Source organism: Centruroides vittatus, unplaced genomic scaffold (genome assembly GCF_030686945.1).
Source record: "Centruroides vittatus isolate TY-2023 unplaced genomic scaffold, ASM3068694v2 contig_1175, whole genome shotgun sequence".
In the NCBI taxonomy this organism is placed as follows: Eukaryota; Metazoa; Arthropoda; class Arachnida; order Scorpiones; family Buthidae; genus Centruroides; species Centruroides vittatus.
Window position 1 is genome coordinate 587,156 of NW_027120753.1, and position 17,866 is coordinate 605,021.

A 17,866-nucleotide genomic window follows, 5' to 3' on the forward strand; every position below is an offset into this window, starting at 1 on the left:
AAATAATAGTCCAACAATTAATTCTCAATATGTGAACAGAGGGCTGTATTTAAGTGTTTATTCGCGATTACGTCAAATAATTAAATGCAACAAAAGCCGCTAGATCACCTAAATAGAATAATTTATTCTAGGTGTTTAGGGATTATCTATTATTTTATAACGAAAACCGTTATTCTCTTAACATATCCTAAACCCGAAATAAAATATAATTTTCTATATTATTTAAATATTAAATTAATTATATAATTAATATGTAATTAATTTTTGACAGTTTACAACACTTAATTATTTAATAATTACACTTCATAAAAATAATAAGATAATTTATTTTAAATAATATCCAGTATTTATTTTTCATGTGGCAACGTGATAATAAACCCGGTCATTATAATTTTCGTTCGAAGTGTATGATACTTGGTATTTTTTTGTAAATAATAATGTTTAAAATATATATTATTTATGAAGAAAGTGTTTACCAAGTAGGACAGAGCCATATATATTTATCAGGTTACTTAAGCGATTAATTCTTGAATATAACATGGCAAATACAGTTAACGAATTAAGGAAAACTTCTAAAGGACGACTCTCGTATCAGCGTAAAAGAACGTTAGAGGTAATTCTAGATAATGAATCGTACCCAAAGAGGTGCGTACTAATTTGAAATGAAACTTTACCGAAATCGCCGGAATACTACCTTCTTTTTTTTTTTTGTATTGATCGAATGTGAGAATGAATGAATGAATGCTTCATGATAGGGCTCGAAGTGAATTCAACATTTTACAAATATCTTCAGGTGAAATAAAACATATTTAGAATAAGAACAAAATTTAAGTGGATATGCCAATGAGTTCTTAAGCAAAATTTGCATTTTCTTAATTTTCAAATAGATATTTGAAAATGTGCATTATTACTTATACAAATTTGGTGTCAAGTGTGCTTGTCAGTTTTATTAACATGTGTAAGGATTGTATCTCATCACATTCAAAAAACAATTCTAGTGTATTAGAAAAAGTTTTATTATGAATAATTCACCATGCATTATTTTATCAGATATGTATATCTAATAAAAGGATGCATGATGCCTTTCATTGGCCTAGAAATATGAGTGCTGTACTAATAATATCTTCTAAGTGGATATTATACACAAATAAATACACATAAAATCCAGAATTGTTGAAAACATTTGTTTTCAGCAATTTTAAAATTGTCATCTTCAGCTTGATAAAATATAATGTGGAAAATAGAACAAGATATTTTAAAAATGAATGTAGATGAATTCTATTGGATTTAACTTTCATTACTTGCATTAAACTTCATTTTGGCTGGTTTTTGTGTGTACTTATTCATAAGTTTGATATGTGTGCCACACAGAGCTGGTTCTAGAGGTATTTTCATCTGAAGCAGGAGGATAAATTTTTATACCTATGTATATAGTTTTTTATTTCTAATAAGTATTGAATAAAAACGTTTCAGAATGCAGCAATAGTACAATAGTAGTAGGAACATAAAATTACACATACAGTGGTGCCTCATATAACGTGCTTAATCTGTTTCAGGTGCACGTCCATTATATGAAACGCATTTTTCCATAGAAATACATGTTGAAACATCTAATTCGTTCCTCAGCATAAAATAACCGTACTGTACCATTAAAAAAAAGTGTAAATGGAGCAGTCACCAATTATGCCGGGTAGTCAGATGTGAGGAGGAGGTAGAGGAACACTTTCTTCACACATTCATACAGACACACACTTTTTACACATTGCAGCAGGTCTCTTTTTATTGCTTTTTAATCAGAGTCAGATTCAGGAGAGGCTACTGGGGCTTGCAGGGTCAACTCCTCTTGTTCCATCCTTTGTATTTTGGCAGCTGGCTTCTTGAAAAACATGTCCAAGGTGGTCTGTTTCTCTCTCTTCTTCAACTCCTGTCAGAAATGATGGGCAAGGATGTATTGTAGAGATCATTGATCCTGTTGGCCTCAGCTGTGTTTGGATAGTGTGTGTTGGTAAACTCCTGAACCTCTCCCCATTTGACAAGGAAGTCCCTGATGGCAGCAGTTGAAATTGGTTGATTGGATTGCTTCACCTCGTCGTCACATGAAGCTTCCCTTTGAGCTTCATCGTGTTTCTGGGCCAGAAGTGCTTGGAGCACTTCAGTTGTCAGCTTTTCTTGATGTTCTTCAATGAGCTCCTCCACATCTTCCACCTCCAATTCCAACTCTTGGGCCGTCAAGATGATCTTTTGCACCCCTTCTGTATCCTCAGCTGAACCAGCTGGTCCATTTGAGGATTCCTAGGTCCATTCAGGAACAAGCCTCTTCCAGGCTGAATTGAGGGTCTTCTGCATGACTTCTCCCCAGGCATTCTGGATGAGTCTGATTGCCACAAGAACATCAAATTTCCAGAACTTTTGGACAGTCATATCTCCACAAAGCTGACATTCTTCAAACACCTTCATGAAGAGAGCTCTAGTGTACAGTTTTTTGAAGTTGGCAATGACTTGCTGATCTATTTGCTGAAGGATGGCAGTGGTGTTTGCTGGCAGATACTGCACCTTGATGAAAGGATAGCTTTCTTCCAGGATCTCCTCCAGGTCTTTTGGGTGACCAGGAGCTTTGTCCAGTATCACCAGGGCTTTGAGCGGCAGCTCTTTGTCCATCAGGTATTTCTTTACAGCAGGAGCAAAGGTTTCCAGGATCCATTCCTTGAAGACAACCTGGATCACCCAGGCTTTTTGGTTAGACTTCCAATGGACAGGCAGGGTGGACTTGACAATGCTGTTCTTCTTGGAAACCCTGAGATTTTCAGAATGGTAAACCAGCAGGGATTTGATCTTCAGGTCTCTGTTGGCATTGGCTGCAAACAGGAGTGTCAGCCTGTCCTTCATGGGCTTGTGTCAGGCAAAGTCTTTTCCTCCTTGGTAATGAAGGTCCTGTTGGGCATCTTCCAGAGAAGACCAGTTTCGTCAGCATTAAAAACTTCTTGCGGGCGGTATCCTTTATTCTTGAAAAATTGTTGAAAATCAACAGAGAACTTCTCTGCTTCTTCCTTGTCAATACTGCCAGCCTCACCATGCATGGTGATGCTGTGGATTCCACACCTTTTCTTGAACCTAAAAAATCACCCCTCTGCTGGCGTTCAACTCCTCTTCTTCATTGCCACTGCTGTAGCTTATTGCAGGAGTGTTTTTCTTCAACTCGTCATAGATGAGTTTGGCTTTTTGACAGATAACTTTTTGGTTAGAGATATCACCTCTCAGCCTGTCTATCATTGATCTAAACCAGGGCTTCTTAAACTATGGGTTGTGACCCCATTTGGGGTCGCTTAGTGAAATCTTGGGGTCACGAGATTTTAATGCAAAATATTGAAAATAATTTGTGAGAGTTTGAAAATGTTCTTCTGCCATTCAACACCACATATTTATGTGAAATTACTTTTTCAGCTTTAACACATCAAATCCCAATATCGTTCATCGCTAAAAAATGTTGAAGAGATTTTACGTCCAGCAGTGTCAAACATTGCACCAAGATTTAGTTTGCTATGCAGTAAAAAGCAAGCACATCGTCTTATTAAAAACAATTTTTCTTTAATTTTTTGTATACTCAACCATTTAACGCAGCGTTTCTCAAAGTGGGCGATAACGCCCCCTTGTGGGCGGTGAGTAAATCTAGGGGGGCGCTGGAGGCAGGGTACTGAACGGTGATCAAAGGTAAAAGTTCCCTTTCCTCTGTCAAACGGATAAGAGGAAACATTGCATTTAATGGTTTCCAGATGTCGAGAACAATGTACGGTAAGGGCACAAAGTGTGAGATTCATAGGAAAGTTTTCCTAAGAATATTTCCAATCCTTTCTCACACGGGGGCGTTGGGTATAACTTTATGGAACAAAGGGGGCGGTGGGTCGAAAAAGTTTGAGAATCACTGATTTAACGGCTGCGCTTGAATATATTCGAAGTAAGACGGCCAAAATGCCCAGGATCAAATATATACTAGCAACAATATATTTTGCCCAATATTCTCTTTTATTTATGTTATTGCAAGAAATGCAGTTTTGATGAAAAATAGGGTATATAATTTTTGTAACTATAATAAATACAATTTTACAACTTTTTGTGCAATTTTTAATTTTATATTTTTGTATGTTTTTAAACAAATTCTAAAACTATATTTTTTCATATGTATATATATTGTTATCTAATCAATAAATCACCACAAAATATTTATATATCTTTATTTTATATTTTTTTTTTTTGGGTTGCGAAAAAAATCGCAATCATAAATGGGGTCGTGAATAAAAAAAGTTTAAGAAGCCCTGATCTAAACCATCAACAGCCTTTCCATTTCGTCATGGAGTGAAGACCTATGCTTCACATGGAAGATCTTGGAGACTCCCTTGGCAACTTTGGCTGACTTGATGGCGTCTTTCTTGCTTAAAATGGTGTTGATGGTGGTCTTGCTGAGACCACCTCTTTGACAAGGTTTACTCCACTTTCACTCCTGATGATTTCTTGCTTTGTTTCAATTGAAATCACCTTTCTGTTTTTTTTTTAGAAGCCATGATTTGCACAACACTTGAATAAATGTAAATACCCTGCACTGAGGTGATGTACGTAATAAACAAGGGAGCAAGCCGAATCCCAAGTACTTCGGGTGGCGAAGGAGCTCGACTGTCGGGGCTACTTGTGAAGAAGACAAAAAAAAAACAAAACAGCTTACTCTTCTGCAGCCAAAGAGCAACTGTTTTCAAAGGCTCCTAAAATACCTACATCAAGAAGCTATTCTGGGAAGCCAAGAAGGGGAAAACATTTAAAAATAGGAGATTGTCATTGGCAACGGCAAAAGAGTAGAAACATCATTCACACTTGTTCGCAGAAAGTCCATTGTTCACCTCACGTAACTGCTGAACGGAAAGTTTGTTGTTCACAGTCAGTCCATTGCTCGAGTCACGTAATGGTCAAACAGAAAGTCCGTTGTTCTCAACGTCTGTTATGTGAGGCGTACGTTATACGAGGCACCACTGTATTAAAAATAATATAACAGCAACCTTAACAAAAGAAAAACAAAATAAGTATTACATGAAATGAATTAGAATATTACAAATTTTTCAGTAATTTTAATAGTAGAGACAAAATTATATCAATAATACTTATGTAAATAAATGCCCAACATGAAATCTTTTTTTAAAGTTTTACTTTTCTTGCTTTTAGTGAAGCAAATTCATCAATTATTTTATCAAAATTAATTTGTTTTGTAAATTCTTGTTTGATTGATAAAATTTCTGTACTTAACAATTTTTCCTGAGCAAGTGACAGTTGTAAATATGTTTTGATAATTTTTAGTTTACTGAAGCCTCTTTCACCAGAAGGTACAGTAACAGGTAGTGAGTGCTAAGAGTATTCTTACTGTAACTTTCAAATTTGGATAGGACTAACTAAACTATATTCATGAATCGTTTTCGAAAGATCTGAACTTGTAGCTACTTTCAGGTTGGAATTAATGTCAATGCCTGATTTTTGAAACTGATTATTTCTGATGATAATTCTACAGAATTTATATCGTCTAGATATTTAAGGAATAAATCACAAGCTGGTTTTTAAAATTTTTGTATCCATTGACTTTAATTTTTCACCTGTTAAAAATTTGAACTCAGATGAAATCACATATAGTTTTTCATATCTCCATCTAAGTTGTGTTATTAAAATATATATTAATCTTTCCATTTCTACTGTAAATAAATATTTAACATTATAAGGAACTGATTGCTGAGATTGTTCATCTAATTTAATATTTTTGCTTTGTTTGTTTTCAAAATCTGTGGACAATTCCATTTCTGAAGCCAAATTTTCACTCTGAGAAAAAATATTTTTCTAAATGGTGTCTCTCATTTACTGCAAGGAATTAAATAATCCTTCTGTTAAATGTGAAGCTTTAATTATAGTTATTGTTTTTGGTTGCAAAGCTTTGTTTATTTTATCAACTTCTTGCAATATTAAATTCCATGTAGATATAGTAGAGCGTCGTTTATCCGAAAGCCAATCAACCGAAACATCGGTTAACTGACAGCTTTCCAGTCGGACTGTGTTGTGCTGAATCGAACATGTTTGATACTAGATTAACTTCTAAAGTATAATTTTTTTGTTTTTATATTTTTCAATATATTTATTTTGTTTGTACAAAATAAAGAAATAATTTTTAACGATACAGTAGCCACGATTATTATTATAAAAATTTTTGTTGGGCTTAAAATTGACAAAAATTCAATGTGAAGTGACACGCAAAGGAGAAAAATTTCAACACGGTATAGGTTAATATATTTTTTCGTATATAATTGGTTAACCGAAAAATAAGTTATCCGAACGACCCCAGTCCCCAAATGATTCGGATAAACGACGCTCTACTGTAAATAAATTTTAAATTCTTATGTACATTATTTCAATATGATTTTAATTTCAGCATATTGCGCACAATGATTACTCATTTTTCAAATTAATTAATATCTTATACACTTGGGCTATTTGCTGGTGCAATTCTTTGATGGCATTTGCTCTTGAGGCTCATTGTGTGTCTGTATGACCTTTTAAAGTTGTTTTTAATACAGACAGTAATTTATCCCATCTAGTCATTGAATTCACAAAAACATATAAAGTCTGAACAATTCCAAAAAATGTGGTCATATTAGCATTTGAAGAGGCAGCATTTTTATGAACCAAATTAAGGCTGTGAGCTGCACAAGAAATGTACAGTATGTAGCTTGTTCATTTTTTTGAGAAATCATGGCCTGTACTCCATTATACACACCTGCCATGTTTGCTCTATTGTCATATCCTTGACCTCTAACATTTAGAGTATAGTCTATCTTTTTCTAATTTATTGACAATTTTATAGGCTAAACTGCTACCTGTTTTTTTCTTTTATCACTATAAAGTCTAGAAAGCTTTCTCAATCATAATAGAATTGTTTATAATAAATATATATCAAATAATTTGGCACATTTGTTCATGATGCAATACATCAGGTGTACAGTCAAACCTCAAGGAAAAGTATTTTGATTCTTTAATTGTCATCTAGAAAGACTTTCAGTTCAAACATGGTTCTCTAAGAGTAAAAGAAATTTGTCTTGAATCTTATTAGATAAGTATGAAACAGACCCCTTCTTATGATTAGCAAAATGTTCCACAATGGTCATATTGTATTGACTTATTAATTATTTCTTGTGTATCTCTAAGAGGTAAATTATTCTTTGCACAAAATAAAATTGTGTTCTTGTCTCTGTTCAATTATGACACATCTAATTTTATTTGTAATACAGAGCCATGAAGGAAGATCATTGAAATTAATAGAATTAAATCTCTCTTTTTCTCATTCTGTTGAATTTTCTCATATTTCAATTTTTTCTTCTTCAACTTCAGCTTCCTTTCTTGATCTTCAATGGCAGTGTTTTCTTTAAATTCAATTGTCTTTTCTTGAGCCTTGACCAGTATCGTCTTGAGTGAACTGCTTGTATTTGAAGTACTTAGTTTTTCTAGCCAATTTTCAGCTGTATTACACAATGTTGATTTGTTTCATTTTTCAATTTTCTTCTTTTCCTATATTTGGCACTACTGGGTTTTCTTGATGCCATTAGTTCATTTGAAAAAGAAAAATTATATATTTAATTTTTTTTCACTTTTGATTATGTTACAAATAAAAATGGAAAATAATATTGCAGTCATAATATAATGTAACATACAATGAAACATTTTTATAAATTTAGATAATAGATAACTTACCTTAAGTTTATCATATTTAAAGTAATACTTTCTTCTCAGTGTCATACTAGTGCACTGCACAAATAATGCACATTAATGTATGAGGGGTGTTCAAAAAGTATCGGACCTTTATTTTTTCCATGTAAACTAATGACACGCGGGAGGCCTCCCTTGGTGGAGATGTGGAGGGGACAGTCGTGTGCAGTCCTGAATTTTATCCCACCCGCAGGAAGCGTCAGTCACTGGCAGTCGGCCTATGAATGATGACGTGTAGTGAGCGCTCATGTAGTGGATTCCATTAAGTTGGAAAATGACTGAACAATACGAGCAGCAATGTTGCATCAAATTTTGCCAAAAACTTGGTGATACCCAAGCGGAAACCATTTGCAAGATTCAACAGGCTTTCGGGGGCAATGCCATGAGCAACACATGGATAAAGAAATGGTACAACCACTTCAAAGATGGCCGTACATCAGTGGACAGTGAACTACGTTCGGGCAGTCCCTCAACAAGCCAAAATGAGACTGTCATTGAGCAGAGTTTGGTCATGGTGGACCGTTGTATCACAGTCTTGCGAACGAGACAGGAGCACATCAGTGGACAGTGAACCGCACTCAGGTGGTTTGCTGTCCACTGATGTGCAGCCATCTTTGAAGCACTTGTACCATTCCTTTATCCATGTGTTGCTTATGGCATCGCTCCCCGAAAGCCTGTTGAATGTTGCAAATGGTTTCCGCTTGGGTATCGCCAAGTTTTTGGCAAAATTTGATGCAATTCTTTAGAAGTGTTGAACACAAGATCATGTTATTAACCAATCACATGGCTTTTTTTCCACCTTTATTTAGTATATGGTGGAAAAGAAGCCATGTCGTTGGTTAATAACACTATCTCGTGTTTGACACTTCTAAAGAAAATCTAGTACAACATGGTTTCACAACAAATGAGCAAAATTATGCAATATCACTGCTCATGTTGTTCAGTCATTTTCCAACTTAATGGAATCTGACGAGCGCTCACTACATGTCCTCACTCATAGGCCAACTGCCAGTGACTGATGCTTTCTGCGGGTGGGAAAAAATTCAGGACTGCGCATGACTGTTCCCTCCACATCTCCACCAAAGGAGGCCACCAGCGCGTTATTGGTTTACGTGGAAAAAATAAAGGTCTGATACTTTTTGAACATCCCTCGTACAATGAACATGCCCAAACTCATGTAGTTGCTTTGGTGCTCTCACTTAATACTACAGATTGAGTGCACACATGTGGGTATGCGAGTTTAGACATATTACTAAGGCGATATTATATAAGGAAATGAATGTATTGAGTGAGAGCATCTGACACAAATTGTTAGTGTGCTTAAAGTATTTGACGAACATTGCAAGATACATTTGGCTTTTTATTTTGCAATTTATTCATTTTCATTTTTCACCAGTTTGACACCCTTTCCCATTGTTCAACTAAGGCAAATGCCTTATTTGCCTCACCCTTGTCCCAGCTCTGTTACCATATATCATCTTTTCATCTGAGTTGAGTTTATGGATTATGCATATACAAGTTGTCTAAAAAGAAACCAAACTTTTGCTCTAGGAAGAAAAAAACTACAAAAAATATTTTTATAAATACAGAGATACCTTGACTTTAGAGTGTCCCAACTTACGAGTTTTTCAAGGTATGAGCTCTCTCTCAGCCGACTTTTTACTTTGAGTTGAGAGCTAAAATTTGTGTTATGAGCCAGCTTTGGATACTTCACTGCCAAGAAGAAAAAGTTCATTTCCAAAAATCAGGTCTTGACCTGATTTTTGGAAATGAACTTTTTTTTTGGCATGGGCTTGTCTGATGACTTCCACATGGAACTTTGATGTTTTGTCAGTGGGTCATATTGGTAGCACCACATCTCATCACCTGTGACAATATTTTTGAGAAAATTTGAATTGCAGCAAGTCATTTTGATGATGTCCTTAGCATGATGAATGCATGTCTGTTTTTGTTCTTTAGTGAGTGTATGTGGAAAAAGCAGGGACAGATCTTATGTTTATTCAAATGATTATGTAAAATTATGTGGACAGAGTGCTTTGACACTTCAATTCCTCTGACAACATTTTACAGGTCACATTCAGATCCTTTCCTAATATTTGTTGCACTTTGTCAATATTAATGTCTGTAGTTGACATCTTTGGATGGCCATTTTTGGATCATTTTTAATTGACAACTTTGAATCAACTAAACCAGTCATAAACTTTTGTTTGGCATAGGCAATCATCCCCATATACTTGTTTCTGTAACTTAAATGTTTTGGTAAAAGTTTTTTTAGTTTTATGCAGAACTTAATGTTGGCACATTGTTCCATTGCAATTTTCTGACAAGGTCATGAAATAACCCTTACTTTTATGCCACACAAAGGGTTGTTACGAACCAATTGAAATGCTATTGCACACAATTGATAATATAATGTTCAAAATTTTGAATTTGACCATTAAGGGCTGTTTCACACTATGACTGACTGGTCCGACTCCAAGACTTGTTGCCATGGCAACAGCAGTCGGCCGACTGACTGGTCGTTCCAGTCGGATGATTTTAATATATATATTAAAAAACATTATCGACGTAATGAGAAAAGATGGTATTCTTTAGACTTTTTGTAAGAATTTATAAACAAAGTAAGATCATATCCGCAAAGTTTAATCAGGTAAATTACAAAAAATTTTAAAAAATTAGAAAAACTTAAAACAATTTCTAACATCCATTTCAGTTGGTCCTTACAAATCAGCTATCAACATATAATTGTACTCAATGGGTGCGTTTACTTTTTGCTCCAATCTTGCCCCTAGCGCGCTTAGCCTGTATACTTTTTGTTAGCTACCAAGGAGCACGGCGTATACTTTTTGCACCAGTGACGTCATTGCTAGCATTCCTAGTGCACTCGGCGTGCTCGGAGAATTTACAACGAGCTTGGCGTTTGTTCAAAGAGGTGGCGTCCATGTACGATGTTACTGTTTTTTTACCGGACGGAAAAGAAGTAAAACTTTGTGTTAATGAAGATGTTTGTCGTCAGATGATGGAAGGTAAGTAAAAACGGATTCCTAAAAGTGTATAATTTTATATCATAAATCCTATTTTGATAACAGAGGACTTCATTACAGATGTAAATTATGCCAGAGAACTGGCTTTGAAAACCATTTCAACTGCTTCAGTTGGATCGAATATCCCTACTGGTAAGTCAAATTTTGATTTCGAATAAAATTGTTGAAAGGATAAACTAAGATCACAATGTAATTAGTGCCGATTGTTAAAAAAATTTTAGAATTTTTAATCTGTTATAATAAGGGCTCCATATCTAAATATTTTCTATCTTTTATTATAGAGGAACCCTGTGGCTTCCAGTGGCTCAAAGCCAGGACCATTGAATGGACCAGGACCAATTTTGTTATACAACGAACATAGGGAGAAATTTGAATTACCTCAATATACAAATATTCAGGTTGTACTGCTTGCCAAATTAACATTGTACGTATGAACCTTTCATAAATAATTTCTAACAACCTTCTTTAATATTATAGATATGGAGGATAATTGCAAATAAATTAAATGAAGAGGGGTTTTCAGTCACTCCAGCCCAGGTTGACACCAAATGGCGAGGACTGAAAAAAACATTTAAAAAAATAAAACTGCACAATTCCCAATCTGGTAACAACTGGAAACATTGGGAATTTTATTCTTTAATGGACGATGCCATTGGGAGACGGCCGGAAATATCCCCTGTTGCTACTTGTAGCAATACAGATGGAGTGAGAGTGAATCCTCACTCAAGTTCCACTCCCACATCATCCCAGTCTCCTGTTGCCTCCATGTCATTCCCATCTCCTGTAGTGTGCGCATCATCATTCCCATCTCCTGTGGCGTGCACATCAACACCATCTCCTGTGCCCGCTTCATCCGCAACTAATATCACTTTTCATAAGAGAAAAAGAGAGAGCAACGAGTTGATCAAAGTTTTAAATGACATAAGAAGAGAAGTAAAGGAGAGGAGGGAGGAAAGAAAGAAAGAGTGTGAAAAGCTCCATGAAATTCTGAATAAAATTTTAGAAAAATTATAAATAAAATTTGTTTTTTATTGAAAACAAAAAGTTTTTATTTCATATAAAGTAAACAAAAACTCTTTTTTAATATTTTTGATGTAATCTTTATTTCATAAACTTTTGGATGCACTATACCTTAATTACTTAATATATAATATATATACATACAAAAAGTTACATTACAGAAAGTTATATAATATATATACATACAGAAAGTTATATAATACATTTTTAGCATTTCTTTTTTATATGTATGTCATTAATGCTGTATTTGCCTTGCAAAAAGAATGTTTGCCAAATCACTATGCTTATGTTGTGCATCTCTTCTTGCTTGGACATTTTCAATTACTTTTGGCACTCCAACTAACCTTTCCTCTTCAATATTGGTTTCATCTCCTTCTAAGATAGAAAAGTTGTGGAGAATGCATCCTGCCATAATTAGCATCACCATTAAGTCCAATTGATGCATATCAAGAAGTTTGAAGTGTCTAAACCGACCAACAAACAACCCAAATGCTCTTTCAGTTGAGCTTCTACATTTCGAAAGCTTGGTGTTGAAATATGATTGAATTTCAATTAAATGGCCATTGTCTCGGTATGGTGTTAACAAATATTTGTTTAAAGGATAGGCTGCATCACTGAGGAGGTGAGTGTCTACCAGAAATCCTACACCTTCATCAATTCTCTTAGATAATGTGGATCGACGATAGACACAGGCATCGTGAACCGATCCAGCCTCTCCTACATAACATCCGTGAATAGCAACTTCTCGTTGCATACAGCCTGGAGAATAATTGAATAAAATTGTTTCCTATTATAATAGGATGAATGGTCATTCCTGGGGGTTTTAATAGCCATTTGTTTACCATCCACAACTCCAATCACTCCAGGAAAACCAAACTTTTTCATATAATAGTCACTTGTTTTAAATGCCTGTTCTTGATTTGGCCAAGAAAGTATGCCTTCTCTTTTATTTAAGTCCAAAAGTGCTGAGGAAAAGTCATGCAGTATTTTCCAAGCTGTTCGTCTGCATACGTTAAATCAATCTGCAGCTAACCTGAAAATGAAAATGCATGTTAAGTTGTTACATAGTATTGTATATACATATATAATTTGTATATAATGCAATACACTAACAGCATTATACAGTCTGTTAATTAATTATAGTCACACTTAGGTTAGGAATTTAAGAGATGATTTCATTTGTATATGCAAATTATTTTATTTTGATTTTTGAAAATTTCAAAATTAATCATTATATTAATAATTTAACAACAAAAATATATTTTTTGGCTCCCAAAAGTATAGATAATAAAACAAAATTGCAAAATTTGAAGCAGAAGAAACTTGTAATTATAAAAATAAATGACATCACATAACACTTTTACTTTGTTGTCAAGTAGTAATTTAAATACTAAATCTGAACTTTCCAAAATTTCACATGGAAAAGAGTTTAGTATGGAAGAAATTACATGAATATGGAAATGAAAAGCAGAAGGCTGTAGTGTCAAGGAAATTGCAGTTTTAATGAACAGATCTACTCCTGAAATTTATAAAATTTTGGAAAAATCATCACTAATACCTTCTAAACATTGATCAGGAAGGCCCAAAATCACGTGTCAAAGTGGTAGTGATAGAACTGTGCATCTTGCATCACAACAGAATAAATTAGCTTGTCAAATTTTCTGTGAAAGTGGATTAAAAATATCAAAAAGCACTGTTCGTCAAAGAATTTCAGCAGCTCCACATGTGAAATTTGATGTCTTGATAAAAAAAATCATCAGTAACAAAATTGGCATGAATGCAGTAGACTAAACGTCACATGCTGTGGAATGACCGATAGCTCTCAGTCCTTTACAGTAATGAAAAGAAATTTAATTTGTATGGCCTAATTACTGGCATGGTATTAGGAAAGACGAGTGCAGTTTTTCAGCAGTCAACAAGGCGGTGGTTCTGTTATGGTGGGGGCTGCTTTGGATTTAATGTACTCTATTTTAATACAGGGCAGCACGAGTCACCCATGCTTCGTACTATTAAATTAATATATTTTATTGCATATAATAAAATAATATCAATATATCAAATATGATGTTTGTAGGATAATGTTATCAAAAACATATGCATCGCCCCACGGAAAAACAAGCAATTATGTCTGTAGCCCTAACTAGACATGTCCATACGAGTCACATGTGCCTTATAACGCCGTGAATGTGTTAATGGTTTATCAAATTTAGGGATTTTAACTGATAGACAAACATCTAAAAATTATCAAGAAGTCCTAAAATACTAATTTATTACCTATTGGAGAAGAAATTAAGAGGGACCAACTGTAATTTTTATGCAAACAGAGTATTTAATCTTAGTTGTACCATTTTTAGCTTCTGTATGTATTAATTTACCTTTAAAATATAAAATTTTGGTGTGGTTATATTTAATTGACACAAAAAGATCAAGAATTTACAAAATTTGTGATGATGTTAAAAGTTGTTAAATTCTGCTTTACAGTAAACTTTCAAAGTACCAAAGTTTCATTTAAAAATTCCTTATAGTTTTCTTTTAATTCAAAAAAATATATACATTTTGTTAATTTTAACCACAATTCATATTATTAACATGAATCTCAATTAATGATATAGATCTGTACTTTACCTGAATGGAGCTTGATTCGATAACAAGTAGAGACTGCGCAATATTTTTTTCTCCACCGTCAATGGACATCGTCCTCTTGAATTCTGTTTTTTATTAAATAAGGGTGCTAATTTTGACATTAAAATGTCCACAGTTGTCCTATTTAATCGAAAATGTTCTTGAAAATCCTTCAGATCGGTATCTTGGCACGGTGTACTCAACATACCCTTTTACTTTCTCAACTGACTTGCTGTTCTCACCACTAGATGAATTTGCCTCAGCTTCTACTGCAGATATTGCACATTCTAGCAACAGATCGTCGTCTTCAGACTCCGAATCTAGAGACTGTAGTTGTGAAATTATCGCTACAGCCGCTGACACTAATCCGGAAGCTGCCATTACTGTGTATACTTTTACGAGCGTGCTAGTATGACGTCAGGCTGAGCTAGGTGTCAGCTCGACGAGCTTGGAAGCTAGCAAAAAGTAAACGCACCCAATGTGAATGCTTCTACTACTAGTCGGTCTGATTATAGGATCTGTCGGGTCGGTCCAGTTGGTCATAGTGTGAAATAGCCCTAATACTAGTTGTACCATCTAGTTATATTTCTAGAGCAAAAGATTGGTTTCTTTTTAGACAACCTGTGTATAATTGATAGATTTAGGTTATTTTTTACATTCTTATAGGCTATATATGGACCATTTATTTTGAAAGTGGTGTAAGTCCAGTTTTGGAAAAAATTGAGAAATTACATAATATACATACAATTTAGTGTAAACTTTTTATTTATAAACAATTCACACTTAGCATTTTAAAATAACCATATGCTTTGGTCAATTAAAAATTCATTGGTAAATGACATTGCATAATCATTGATTATGAAAGTGGTGTAAGTCCATTTTCTGCAGTGTAATTAAGCACTTGGGCTGTCCATAAATTACATCTGCATTTTCCTTGAACTTTTACTCCCCCCTCTTGTCCCAGTTTGTCCAAGTTTTTGTAACCCTTCCCCTGTTTGGGTCCAACATAATGCAACCCCCATTAAAACCTTCATCACTTTATGAATGATAGATACCATAAGTGGAAATGAAACATACAAGAAACTTTGAAATAAATATAATAAAATGCATAAACTGTATAAAATTTAATGAAATAAATGGATGTCCATTAATGCTCAACCCCCTTGTCCGACTTGTCTTAAGGGAGAGGGTTAACCCTCTCTTAAAACAAGTCGCTTCCAGTGTGGACATCATTTGTGGACAGCCCTTTACAACAGAGGAATAAAACTATGAATTTTACCAACAAATGTACAATTTGATGGAATGGAAAAAAAATCCATGTAATGAACCTAAATGAAAAGCAGTGTCTAATGGTAAGCTCATAATAATGATAAACTTATAAAATAGTTTAACGATAAGTAAATATTTTTAATATTCAGAATAAACAACAATATTTTATTTCTTGTTATTATATATAAACAAAATCAGAATAAAACATAATGTGTTTGAAGTGAAATTGAGTTTTACATAATAAAAATTTAATAAATTTTACAGTTCAATAATTACGAAAATGGTGTAAATCCATTTATGGCCCAGAAAGAATATATTAGTTTAGTTAAATTCACATAGAAGTCTTTATGCAATCAACTTACATATTTCTAAAGTCATAGAAACATTGTCAAACTTAGTACACTTTATTTATATTTTTGAATCAACTAAAACGCAAATGTTTGAATATCTCGAAAGAAGAAAAAATGGACTTACACCCCTTTCAAAATAAACGGTCCATATATTAAATTGATTTTCAATCTATGTTTAGTTATTTTAAAAAATATGATTTTATAATGTAAAGAGTGAAATTCTTTAGTTTTATATTGTGAAACAACAAAGTAAAAAGTATTTTTATAAAAGAGTTTTATATATGAAAATATTCTATGCTATTTACAGGATTGCTAAAGTTGTTTGCATTAACAGATTGTTGTGTATATATGTGAAATATGCCCCCTCGGTGTCTCATTATTGTCTACAAGTAGCAACTTTGCCTGAGGTGGAAAACTAACTAGACAATGAAAGATTCATTCTTTGTTATACTGGCAAACAAGAAAGATGTTACACTACACTGGAGAACATCGGGATGTGTAAAATTCTAAGAGAGTAAAATATGTGTAAAATTCTAAATTATTCTAAGAGTGCAGTAAGAAAGATGTTTCTTAGGTGTGTTACACCACGTTTTTTTATATCTCTTCAGATATATAAAGATATATGATCAAACAGGAGTTTCTTCAGAGATATATATCTCATATACTTCCTGTTAAACATTTCCAGTCAAGAGTTTCTTCAGATATACAGTATATATCTGAAGAAAGTCTTGACTGGAAATGTTTAACAGGAAGTATAGAGATTATTATGAATTGAGGTTTGAATCTCATTTCAGGTAATGTAGTTTTTCAGATTCAGATATGTTAAAATTTAATTGAAATTTATTAATGTTAAAAGAAATAACAAGTCTTATTTCATTTCAAATTCAGAGAGAATTAATTTAATTAGTTCAATCTTAATGTAGAGACCCAATAATAATCAATATTAGATTAGTATAAGTGTTTTACTATCCTAACTCTTTCCTTTGTGAATTTTGTTTGAAACATTACTCTGTTCAGTGCACATTGAGCTTGTGCACTGAACAGAATTAATACTTTCTGACTAACACAATAGTTTGTTTAGCTTGTTTGAATGTAGTCTATCCATAATTTTGTTATTTATTTATGTGCAATTCATATTGTGAAAGTTATAATTTTAATAAGATCTACCAGTACCAAAATGTTCATAATTCTTACACAACTTCAGGTACAGTACATATAACGTAGAACTAAACAAACAACTTAAAATCAAATGTTTGATTAAGAGGACTGACGATTAATTGAAGAACTTTAAAATACAGTAGCATAATTGCACTCTTTCTGTATTTTCTTCCTATACTATGTGTTTTTGATTAATGCAATTCAAACAAAAACATTTGATATGTAAAAAAAATTGCACCAAATAAAAAATGACGACAATTTAGATGACAAATTTTTTTCTTGGATTTTTTTAATCTTTGTTAATGATAAGCTTGGTGCTTCAAAGCAAAATGTAGAAAAAAAAAACAATAAAAATCTTGTGTACTGCTTTGAAGCACCAAACTTATCTTTATCAAAGAAAAATGCCCAAGAAAAAATTTGAATGTCATCTAAATTGTCATAATATTTTACTTGGTACAATTTTTTTACATCTTAGATGTTTCTGTTTGGATATCAATTGTCTTTTTATTAATAATTGTGTTATTACATCAAGATCAAAGACAATGATGTAAAATTCAGTTGGTGCTCAGCGATGGCTGCCGACTGAATGTTTTCAATATACCTTGTTAGTAAAATCATTAT

The 17,866-nt window shown here is 33.4% G+C and overlaps 1 long non-coding RNA gene across 1 annotated transcript; it reads right to left on the minus strand.

Annotated features, from left to right (window-relative positions):
- Positions 1-13,125: 13,125 nt before the first annotated feature.
- LOC136982910 (uncharacterized) lies at positions 13,126-14,290 on the minus strand. The gene is made up of 2 exons (XR_010881945.1): positions 14,024-14,290; positions 13,126-13,790 (listed from the first exon to the last, which is right to left on the minus strand). It is a non-coding gene; the product is annotated as an uncharacterized lncRNA (long non-coding RNA).
- Between the last annotated feature and the right edge of the window lie 3,576 nt (positions 14,291-17,866).